The sequence below is a fragment of the Mytilus edulis genome, chromosome 10, assembly GCF_963676685.1.
Source record: "Mytilus edulis chromosome 10, xbMytEdul2.2, whole genome shotgun sequence".
Classification (NCBI taxonomy): Eukaryota; Metazoa; Mollusca; class Bivalvia; order Mytilida; family Mytilidae; genus Mytilus; species Mytilus edulis.
The window spans coordinates 13,782,213-13,795,637 of record NC_092353.1 but is presented as its reverse complement, the minus strand read 5'-3'; positions in this window follow the sequence as shown (position 1 = coordinate 13,795,637).

Genomic DNA, 13,425 nt, shown 5'->3' with positions numbered 1-13,425 from the left:
AATAAAGTCTTTTGACGATTGCTTAAATGCATTTTTTTTCTGTTTTCGGAAGAAATTATCTCTTACAATGTGTTTACATGTAAAAATTATCCTACATCATAGAAACAATATAATGCTGTCCGGAACGTTCTTTTTGTATTAGCAGTACTGTAACACTAAATTTAAATATTTACCAGTATATTGAATATATTCATAGCTAGCTTTGGTTTTCTTGATAAGTTTTCTTGACAAATGTTAGTGTACAGTCCTAAAAAACACCAATGTTGCTCGAGTAAGAAAAGTTAATTACTCAGTTGAGAAGCACTCAAAATCGAATACTTTTAAAAAAGAAATGCCAAATTATACCATCTTATCTTTGGTAGAAAACATTGTATTGCTAATTAAGCCATGTCTTCAAAACATGAAAGAGACTTTTAAGTTTTATGTATTTTCTTTTCGTTCACTTTTTTATCTGGTACCTTTATATTTATTCAAGTATTTTCAGCTACATCATCACTTATTCACTACCACACCTTGAATAATGTAGTATACGCCATTTGTTCTCTACTACACCTTGAATAATGTAGTATACGCCCTTTGAAATTGGAATCAAATATACAATAAATAAAATCAGCATTCTGTTTTTAATTAGATAACTTTTAATTCGAAAGGTAACAGGGGAGATTGGGAATTACTAATTCTGCATCTGAAAATGCCTGTATCAAGTCAGGAATATGACAGTTCTTGTCCATTCGTTTTTTATGTGTTTTGTTATTTGATTTTGCCACATGTGATTATGGACTTTCCGATTAGATTTTCCTATAAGTTCAGTATTTTTGTGATTTTATTTTTTACTAAGTTCTGAGTACATGTCGAAGATCAAAAGAAATTAAAAAAAACCTCCTTCTGGTTACAAAATGAACATGTGCTGATTTTTCATTAAGGAAGGAGAAGTCAATCATGATACGCTTGCTGTTTTCTCATTGACCACGCATGGTTGTAACGTCGTCATAACAAAGAGCTCGTATTTCAGTGATTTTGTCAGTATTTGCTTAGTCATGATTGTTATATATGTGTGGACAAACAATGAGACAATATAATCATTTTGAGTTTTTGCTTTCAGCATACATATAGATTCTACCACTGTATAGTCAAATTGAAAACGCGAGGCTCGCCGAGCGTTTAAATGATGAACAATTATCTGCCTTGAGTAGACAAATATCGTAAATAATAAAAAAACAAAAAAACAAAAAAAACCGCGAGGCTTGCCGAGTATTTATTCTTCCAATTCTTCCAATTCATAAATATTGAAGTTGTAATCAGATAGTTCGTTTTTATGTATGTTGGAGTTTGTTTTTATTGTAGTTTAGTGTTTTTGATGTTCCGTTGTTGAGGTGTGTCCCTAGGTTTTGGATTGTGAACCAGATCGGTTTTCGCTAAATCGATTTATGACAACTGTTGCCTTTATCTATGGCTAATACATTAGTAAATTGGAGTTGAATCAGATAGCTAATAATTTGACACTAATAATACCAACAGATGTTAAAAAGTTGCATGCTTGTTCACCAAGCATAAAAGAAGATTGATTTACTGACTGTTAAATCACATATTTTGCAATACTATACAGTTTCCCATAAAAGATAGCTACTTTTGTACATAATATTAGATTTTTGAAAGTAAAGTGTCCTTGTATGGTTCTTCATGGTAGACATAGTTCAGTCCTGTGATTTTAATCTTGAAAGAAGGATATAAATAACAATAAAAGTGAACAACTTTTATACAGCTATGGAGATTCTGTACAAACAAACCTAATATATAATTTTTCGCTTTAAAACTATTCTGTAAAGGATATTAGCCGATAACAGTATATTCTATAAATAGTGGACCGTTCAATTTTTTACAGAATGTACTGTTGAATGCTTATATCCTACATAAAACATCGTTTAACACATTTCTGTTTTTTCTGCAAGGTCGTGTCACTCTTTGTTTTCGTTTATTTGTGTACTGTTGTCCCTTGTGTTTTATATGTGTCCCTTATATATAATTTTTATCAGAACTTTCTGGATAGAACTGAAGTCCTGCGCTCTACTTATTGGTAGATAATGTTTGTAATGAAGTCTTTTTGATCAGATGGATCAAAACTAGGGTTGCTGGAGCCAGCCTTTGGGTGTAGGATTTTCACGCTCTGTTGAAGAAATATTGTTAGCCTTGTCTTTACTTTTTGCTCGAGTTGTTGTATATTTGACGGTAGGCACTTAAAGTTAACCATCGAGGGACGTTAACTACCGAGGGTAGTAATGAATATTCATCTTTACCGGATGATTGACAGCGATGTAAATAAAAACATGAGAGTGATTACCGTGTGTCAACGTCATATCAAATTAATTCAATTTAATTGTTAGAAATACTGTTTTCTGCTGAAAATTAAAAAATAAATAAAATTGAATGGAATGGAATGGAATTGAGCTATGTACAATACAGTAAATATTAGCAATTAGAATTAGACGGTAGACAAGCATATTTTGCCTATTGATTCTTTTTTGCATGCCTATTTGGTTATATTATAATGCACTAATTGTTTTGATACTGTTTAATGTTTAAATAAGACCTATATGTGAACCATTTATGCACTTTTAATATAAAGATCAGATTCACACAGGCTCATACAGTTCGAGCTAACTATTTTATGTACGAGAGCTATTACTAATGTAACGGTGATGCTGAGATAATCTCCCTTTGCTAGAATATGGGATGACGCAAAATGAACTATATCACTGTGCAAGAACGGAATAGCAAAGTGAATATATAAATCAACTGTATTGGGATGATTTGGTAAACGTTTATCCAACTTACTGGATATTTTATGAAAGATTTTGCCATTTGTATAGAGGAATTATACCTTTTCAAATAAACTTGGGAGAATAATACACTAATTATAGATGTTGGCAACTTTAACGAACTAATCTTGTCAAATATACATCAAATTCATAGTCTTTGAATGTAAATATGTTGCGTGCAATTATTAGATATTTAATGCGATGAGTGTCATTATAGACTGAAATGAGATTTTGATTACAACGATTAAGAAAAAATCCCAATTAATTCAAACGCAATACTTCAAAATGCGAGTCTTAATTATTGTCGCAATAATAAAAACCTCGCATTAATTTCTGAATTTACAGACATCTGTACCGTCAGCGTACCGTGATCTGTTAAAGTGTTTTTTATAGTTAATTCCGGTGTCACTTTGTCTCTTTTAGAGAGTTGTCTCATTGGCAATCATGCCATATCTTCTTTTTTTATATAATAAAACAAAAACCTGAACGACTTTACATTATAAATTAAAATGCATCCTAGTCGTGATGGAGACAGAGTCAAATGAACAAATGGACTAGATGAAACTGAACGAAAAAAAGAAAGAAAACACCAATTTGATCTGATAGGGGTGAATTCTATTCTTTATTCAAACTCGAGTTTGGTTTGGAACCGTATCTATTGCGATTATTACCCAAGGACAGATATTACATATCTAAACTTCGATGCTCGAATTTGAAGTTACCTATTGAGACGGGTAGATGGGCGGGGATCGCGAGGGAAAATAGAATATGTACATTATGTAAAGAGGGAATAGGGGATGAGTTTCATATATTGTTTACCTGTAAAAATGCTGATGTTTCTGCTCTTAGATCAAAGTTTGTACCAAATTACTATGTAATGAATCCAAGCAAGAAGAAATTCACTGGCTTGTTGTCTATATGTAACGTACAAGTTCAAAGGAAATTATCAATTTTCGTGAAGAAAATCATAAAATACTTAATCTAATTATACCAATTGTCTTTTAAAATATACTATGTATTTGTGTTTCGTTTGTCCTGTCTCGCTGTATTATCTTAATATGGTTGTATATATTATTGTCCTCTTGTACACAAGTATGTGTCTGAGGTTATGAATAACATCTTGAAATCTTGATACGAGAAAAGATTATATTTGCTTCGGCTTTTTCCATTTGCGCCAATCTGCACTTAATTAGCGCCTATTTTTTTTTTTATTTCTTTGCGCCAAATTTATTTTCTTCATTTGCACAAATTAACAGGTAAACACAAGTCATGAGGCATATAAGATGTATAGAATTAATTTATATAATAACAAAAATATTCCTTCTGGCCTTTTGCCACCTGCCACTTGCTCACACGTGACGGGGAGGAGGAGGTGGATTGAAAGCAGGATAAGTTTATTGCAAGTGTACATCACACTTGAAGTAGCACTTTATAAAATAAGATTGTAACAGTTTGACATAAAAAGCACATTTGCATATGCACAAATCTTTTTTAACTGAGTATTGTCATGCAACACTTCTGTTGAACTGCAACCTTGTGATATCTTCCCTACAATAAAGCATCCCCTTTTGTATTAAAATTTTTAAAAGTTAAAGCCTGTTTTTTTCTTTATGGCATCGGTTCCATGAATGAAAGTAAATGTTCGAGTACCAGAAGTGTGATTAAATGATGATACCCATGAGCTCAACATGTGTCTATATACACATTTATCTATATTGTAGCTTGTGTTCATTGAATTGCTGCGTTTGGTTAAACAAGTTTAATTTTATCATCTAAATTTATCAGACCTAACCTTTCGAATCAATTTGGCGCAAATTAAAAAATGTCAATGTGCGCAAATGAAAAAAAAATATGCTTTTTCAAAATTGGCGTAATTGTCATACGTACATTCACCGATCACATATCACTGGTTAGATTAAAAAATAATATATTATTTAGATTAAGAAGTACTTTAAGAAATTGATTGATTCTTGTTTGCCATCAGTACAGCCGCAAATATTTCAGAGAAGTTCAGGGAGAAAACTAAATAATGAATACAATAGGGAATGTTACTGGTCAAATAAATGTCATCGGTCATTCAGAGTGACGTATAGATACGAAACTTTGGACTGTCGAATGAAAATAGTTTCTTTTGATAACAACCGCCGGTAGGTATAGACACATACGGTTGATAGACGGTATATAGGAGCACTAAATTCTATGTTAACCACCGACAGCAGGTATAAAGAAATACTACTGAAAGACGGTATATAAAGGAGCACTATATTTTACGTTAACCACCGACGGTAGGTATAAAGAAATACTGTTAATAGACGGCATATAGGAGCACTATATTGTATGTTAACCACCGACGGTAGGTAAATTCAGATACTTTTGACAGACGGTATATATGAGCACTATATAATACGGACCATAAAATACGTTATATTGACCATCGACGGTAGGTATAAATGAAAACTGTTGATAGACGGTTTATAGGAGCACTTTATTGTATGTTAAGTATCGACAGTATGTATTGACACATAATTTTAATAGACAACACTATATTTTACGTTAACTACCGATGGTAGGTATAGACAAATACTTTTGATATACGGTATATAGGAGTACTGTATTGCTTGTTAACCACCGATGGTAGGTATAAACAGGTACTGTTGATATACGGTGTATAGGAGTACTATATGTCATGTTAACCACCGACGGTAGGTATAGACTAAATACTGTTGATAGACAGTATATAGGAGGACTATATTGCATGTTAACCACGGACGATAGGTATAGACAAATACTGTTGATATACGGTATATAGGTGCACTGTATTGCATGTTAACCACCGACGGTGGGTATAGAAACAGGTTAGAAACATAGTGTTGATAGACGGTATATAGGAGCCCTATATTGCATGTTAACCACCGATGGTAGGTTTAAAAAAATACTGATAATAGACGGTATATAGGTGCACTGTATTATATGTTAACCACCGACGGTAGGTAGAGAAAAATAGTATTGATAGACGGTATATAGGAGTACTGTAATGCTTGTTAACCACCGATGGTAGGTATAGACAGGTACTGTTGATATACGGTATATAGGAGTACTGTATGGCATGTTAACTACCGACGGTAGGTACAGACAAATACTGTTGATAGACGATATATAGGAGTACTGTATGGCATGTTAACCACCAACGGTAGGTATAGACAAATACTGTTGATAGACAGTATATAGGAGGACTATATTGCATGTTAACCACCGACGGTAGGTAAAGACAAATACTGTTGATAGACTGTATATAGGAGCACTATATTGTATGTTAACTACCAACAGTAGGTATAGAATAAAACTCTTGATATACGATATATAGGAGCACTATATTGTATGTTAACCACCGACGGTAGGTATAGACCAATACTGTTGATAGACGGTATATACACATGTAGGAGCACTATATTGTATGTTAACTACCGACAGTAGGTATAGACAAATACTGTTGATAGACGGTATATAGGAGCACTAAATTGTATAATAACTACCAACAGTAGGTAAAGACTAAAACTCTTGATAGACGGTATATGTAATAGCAATATATCGTATGTTAATCACCGACGGTAGGTATAGACAAATACTGGTGATAGGCGGTATATAGGAGCACTGTATTGTATGTTAACTACCGACAGTAGGTATAGACAAATACTGGTGACAGACGGTATATAGGAGCACTATATTGTATGTTAACCACCGACGGTAGGTATAGACAAATACTGTTGATAGACGGTATATACACATGTAGGAGCACTATATTGTATGTTAACTACCGACAGTAGGTATAGACAAATACTGTTGATAGACGGTATTTAGGAGCACTATATTGTATGTTAACTACCAACAGAAGGTAAAGACTAAAACTCTTGATAGACGGTATAAGTAATAGCACTATATTGTATGTTAACCACCGACGGTAGGTATAGACAAATACTGCTGAAAGACGGTATATAGGAGCACTATGTTGTATGTTAACCACCGACGGTAGGTATAGACAAATACTGCTGATAGACGGTATATAGGAGCACTATATTGTATGTTAACCACCGACGGTAGGTATAGACAAATACTGTTGATAGACGGTATATAGGTGCACTATATTGTATGTTACCTTCCGACAGTAGGTATAGACAAATACTGTTGATAGACGGTATATAGGAACACTATATTGTATGTCAACTACCGACAGTTGGTATAGACAAATACTGGTGATAGACGGTATACAGGAGCACTATATTGTATGTTAACCACCGACGGTAGGTATAGACAAATACTGTTGATATACGGTGAATAGGAGTACTATATTGTATGTTAACCACCGACGGTAGATATAAACAAATACTGCTGATAGACGGTATATAGGAGCACTATATTGTATGTTAACTACCAACAGAAGGTAAAGACTAAAACTCTTGATAGACGGTATATGTAATAGCACTATATTGTATGTTAACCACCGACGGTAGGTATAGACAAATACTGCTGAAAGACGGTATATAGGAGCACTATATTGTATGTTAACCACCGACGGTAGGTATAGACAAATACTGCTGATAGACGGTATATAGGAGCACTATATTGTATGTTAACCACCGACGGTAGGTATAGATAAATACTGTTGATAGACGGTATATAGGAACACTATATTGTATGTCAACTACCAACAGTTGGTATAGACAAATACTGTTGATAGACGGTTTATAGGAGCACTATATTGTATGTTAACCACCGACGGTAGGTATAGACAACTACTGTTGATAGACGGTATATAGGAGCACTATATTGTATGTTAACTACCGACAGTAGGTATAGACTAATACTGTTGATAGACGGTATATAGGAGCACTATATTGTATGTTAACTACCGACAGTAGGTATAGACTAATACTGTTGATAGACGGTATATAGGAGCACTATATTGTATGTTAACTACCGACAGTAGGTATAGACAAATACTGTTGATAGACGGTATATAGGAACACTATATTGTATGTCAACTACCGACAGTTGGTATAGACGAATACTGGTGATAGACGGTATATAGGAGCACTATATTGTATGTTAACTACCAACAGAAGGTAAAGACTAAAACTCTTGATAGACGGTATATGTAATAGCACTATATTGTATGTTAACCACCGACGGTAGGTATAGACAAATACTGCTGAAAGACGGTATATAGGAGCACTATATTGTATGTTAACCACCGACGGTAGGTATAGACAAATACTGCTGATAGACGGTATATAGGAGCACTATATTGTATGTTAACCACCGACAGTTGGTATAGACAAATACTGGTGATAGACGATATATAGGAGCACTATATTGTATGTTAACTACCAACAGAAGGTAAAGACTAAAACTCTTGATAGACGGTATATGTAATAGCACTATATTGTATGTTAACCACCGACGGTAGGTATAGACAAATACTGCTGAAAGACGGTATATAGGAGCACTATATTGTATGTTAACCACCGACGGTAGGTATAGACAAATACTGCTGATAGACGGTATATAGGAGCACTATATTGTATGTTAACCACCGACGGTAGGTATAGACAAATACTGTTGATAGACGGTATATAGGAACACTATATTGTATGTCAACTACCGACAGTTGGTATAGACAAATACTGTTGATAGACGGTTTATAGGAGCACTACATTGTATGTTAACCACCGACGGTAGGTATAGACAACTACTGTTGATAGACGGTATATAGAAGCACTATATTGTATGTTAACTACCGACAGTAGGTATAGACTAATACTGTTGATAGACGGTATATAGGAGCACTATATTGTATGTTAACTACCGACAGTAGGTATAGACAAATACTGTTGATAGACGGTTTATAGGAGCACTATATTGTATGTTAACCACCGACGGTAGATATAGACAAATACTGTTGATAGACGGTATATAGGAGCACTATATTGTATGTTAACTACCGACAGTAGGTATAGACTAATACTGTTGATAGACGGTATATAAGAGCACTACATTGTACGTTAACTACCAACAGTAGGTATAGACTAAAACACTTGATAGACGGTATATATAATAGCACTATATCGTATGTTAATCATCGACGGTAGGTATAGACAAATACTGTTGATAGATTGTATATAGGAGCACTATAGTGTATGTTAACTACCGACGGTAGGTATACATAAATACTGTTGGTAGACGGTATATAGGAGCACTATATCGCATGTTAACTACCGACGGTAGGTTTAGAAAAAAAATATAATAATAGACGGTATATAGGAGCATTTTATTGCATGTTAATCACCGAAGCTAGGTATAGATAAATTCTGTTGATAGACGGTATATAGGAGCACTATATTGCATGTTCATCACCGACGGTCGGTATAGACAACTGTCAATAGACTATGTAATGGAGCATTGTATTGTATGTTAACCACCGACGGTAGGTACAGACAAATACTGTTGATATACGGTGTATAGGAGCACTATACTGTATGTTAACTACCGACAGTAGGTATATATTAATACTGTTGATAGACGGTATATAGGAGCTCTATATGGTATGTTGACTACCGACGGTAGGTATAGACACATACTGCTGATAGACTGTATATAGGAGCACTATATTGTATGTTAACTACCGACAGTAGGTATTAGACAAATACTGTTGATAGACTGTATATAGGAGCACTATATTGTATGTTAACTACCGACAGTAGGTATAGACAAATACTGTTGATAGACGGTTTATAGGAGCACTATATTGTATGTTAACCACCGACGGTAGGTATAGACAACTACTATTGATAGACGGTATATATGAGCACTATATTGTATGTTAACTACCGACAGTAGGTATAGACTAATACTGTTGATAGACGGTATATAGGAGCACTACATTGTACGTTAACTAGCAACAGTAGGTATAGACTAAAACTCTTGATAGACGGTATATAGGAGCACTATATTGTATGTTAACCACCGACGGTAGATATAAACAAATACTGTTGATAGACGGTATATAGGAGCACTATATTGTATGTTAACTACCGACAGTAGGTATAGATAAATACTGTTGGTAGACGGTATATAGGAGCACTATATCGCATGTTAACTACCGACGGTAGGTTAAGAAAAAAAAATAATTATAGACGGTATATAGGAGCATTTTATTGCATGTTAATCACCGACGGTAGGTATAGATAAATTCTGTTGATAGACGGTATATAGGAACACTATATTGCATGTTAATCACCGACGGAAGGTATAGACAACTGTCAATAGACTGTGTAATGAAGCACTGTATTGTATGTTAACCACCGATGGTAGGTACAGACAAATACTGTTGATATACGGTGTATAGGAGCACTATACTGTATGTTAACTACCAACAGTAGGTATAGACAAATACTGTTGATAGACGGTATATAGGAGCTCTATATTGTATGTTAACTACCGACGGTAGGTATAGACACATACTGTTGATAGACGGTATATAGGAGCACTATATTGTATGTTAACTACCGACAGTAGGTATTAGACAAATACTGTTGATAGACTGTATATAGGAGCACTATATTGTATGTTAACTACCGACAGTAGGTATAGACACATACTGTTGATAGACGGTATATAGGAGCACTATATTGTATGTTAACTACCAGCAGAAGGTAAAGACTAAAACTCTTGATAGACGGTATATGTAATAGCACTATATTGTATGTTAACCACCGACGGTAGGTATAGACAAATACTGCTGAAAGACGGTATATAGGAGCACTATATTGTATGTTAACCACCGACGGTAGGTATAGACAAATACTGCTGATAGACGGTATATAGGAGCACTATATTGTATGTTAACCACCGACGGTAGGTATAGACAAATACTGTTGATAGACGGTATATAGGTGCACTATATTGTATGTTACCTTCCGACAGTAGGTATAGACAAATACTGTTGATAGACGGTATATAGGAACACTATATTGTATGTCAACTACCGACAGTTGGTATAGACAAATACTGGTGATAGACGGTATATAGGAGCACTATATTGTATGTTTACCACCGACGGTAGGTATAGACAAATACTGTTGATATACGGTGAATAGGAGTACTATATTGTATGTTAACCACCGGCGGTAGGTATAGACAAATACTGTTGATAGACTGTATATAGGAGCGCTATATTGTATGTTAACTACCGACAGTAGGTATAGACTAATACTGTTGATAGACGGTATATAGGAGCACTACATTGTACGTTAACTACCAACAGTAGGTATATACTAAAACTCTTGATAGACGGTATATAGGAGCACTATATTGTATGTTAACCACCGACGGTAGATATAAACAAATACTGTTGATAGACGGTATATAGGAGCACTATATTGTATGTTAACTACCGACAGTAGGTATAGACACATACTGTTGATAGACGGTATATAGGAGCACTATATTGTATGTTAACTACCAACAGTAGGTATAGACTAAAACTCTTGATAGACGGTATATATAATAGCACTATATCGTATGTTAATCATCGACGGTAGGTATAGACAAATACTGTTGATAGACTGTATATAGGAGCACTATAGTGTATGTTAACTACCGACGGTAGGTATAGATAAATACTGTTGGTAGACGGTATATAGGAGCACTATATCGCATGTTAACTACCGACGGTAGGTTTAGAAAAAAAATATAATAATAGACGGTATATAGGAGCATTTTATTGCATGTTAATCACCGAAGCTAGGTATAGATAAATTCTGTTGATAGACGGTATATAGGAGCACTATATTGCATGTTAATGTCCGACGGTCGGTATAGACAACTGTCAATAGACTATGTAATGGAGCATTGTATTGTATGTTAACCACCGACGGTAGGTACAGACAAATACTGTTGATATACGGTGTATAGGAGCACTATACTGTATGTTAACTACCGACAGTAGGTATATATTAATACTGTTGATAGACGGTATATAGGAGATCTATATGGTATGTTAACTACCGACGGTAGGTATAGACACATACTGCTGATAGACGGTATATAGGAGCACTATATTGTATGTTAACTACCGACAGTAGGTATTAGACAAATACTGTTGATAGACTGTATATAGGAGCACTATATTGTATGTTAACTACCGACAGTAGGTATAGACAAATACTGTTGATAGACGGTTTATAGGAGCACTATATTGTATGTTAACCACCGACGGTAGGTATAGACAACTACTGTTGATAGACGGTATATAGGAGCACTATATTGTATGTTAACTACCGACAGTAGGTATAGACTAATACTGTTGATAGACTGTATATAGGAGCACTATATTGTATGTTAACCACCGACGGTAGGTATAGACAACTACTGTTGATAGACGGTATATAGGAGCACTATATTGTACGTTAACTAGCAACAGTAGGTATAGACTAAAACTCTTGATAGACGGTATATAGGAGCACTATATTGTATGTTAACCACCGACGGTAGATATAAACAAATACTGTTGATAGACGGTATATAGGAGCACTATATTGTATGTTAACTACCGACAGTAGGTATAGATAAATACTGTTGGTAGACGGTATATAGGAGCACTATATCGCATGTTAACTACCGACGGTAGGTTAAGAAAAAAAATAATAATAGACGGTATATAGGAGCATTTTATTGCATGTTAATCACCGACGGTAGGTATAGATAAATTCTGTTGATAGACGGTATATAGGAGCAGTATATTGCATGTTAATCACCGACGGAAGGTATAGACAACTGTCAATAGACTGTGTAATGAAGCACTGTATTGTATGTTAACCACCGATGGAAGGTACAGACAAATACTGTTGATATACGGTGTATAGGAGCACTATACTGTGTGTTAACTACCAACAGTATGTATAGACAAATACTGTTGATAGACGGTATATAGGAGCTCTATATTGTATGTTAACTACCGACGGTAGGTATAGACACATACTGTTGATAGACGGTATATAGGAGCACTATATTGTATGTTAACTACCGACAGTAGGTATTAGACAAATACTGTTGATAGACGGTATATAGGAGCACTATATTGTATGTTAACTACCGACAGTAGGTATTAGACAAATACTGTTGATAGACGGTATATAGGAGCACTATATTGTATGTTAACTACCGACAGTAGGTATAGACAAATACTGTTGATAGACGGTATATAGGAGCACTATATTATATGTTAACCACCGACGGTAGGTATAGACAAATACTGTTGATAGACGGTATATTGGAGCACTATATTGTATGTTAACTACCGACAGTAGGTATAGACTAATACTGTTGATAGACGGTATATAGGAGCACTACATTGTACGTTAACTACCAACAGTAGGTATAGACTAAAACTCTTGATAGACGGTATATAGGAAGACTATATTGTATGTTAACCACCGACGGTAGATATAAACAAATACTGTTGATAGACGGTATATAGGAGCACTATATCGCATGTTAACTACCGACGGTAGGTTTAGAAAAATACTGATAATAGACGGTATACAGGAGCATT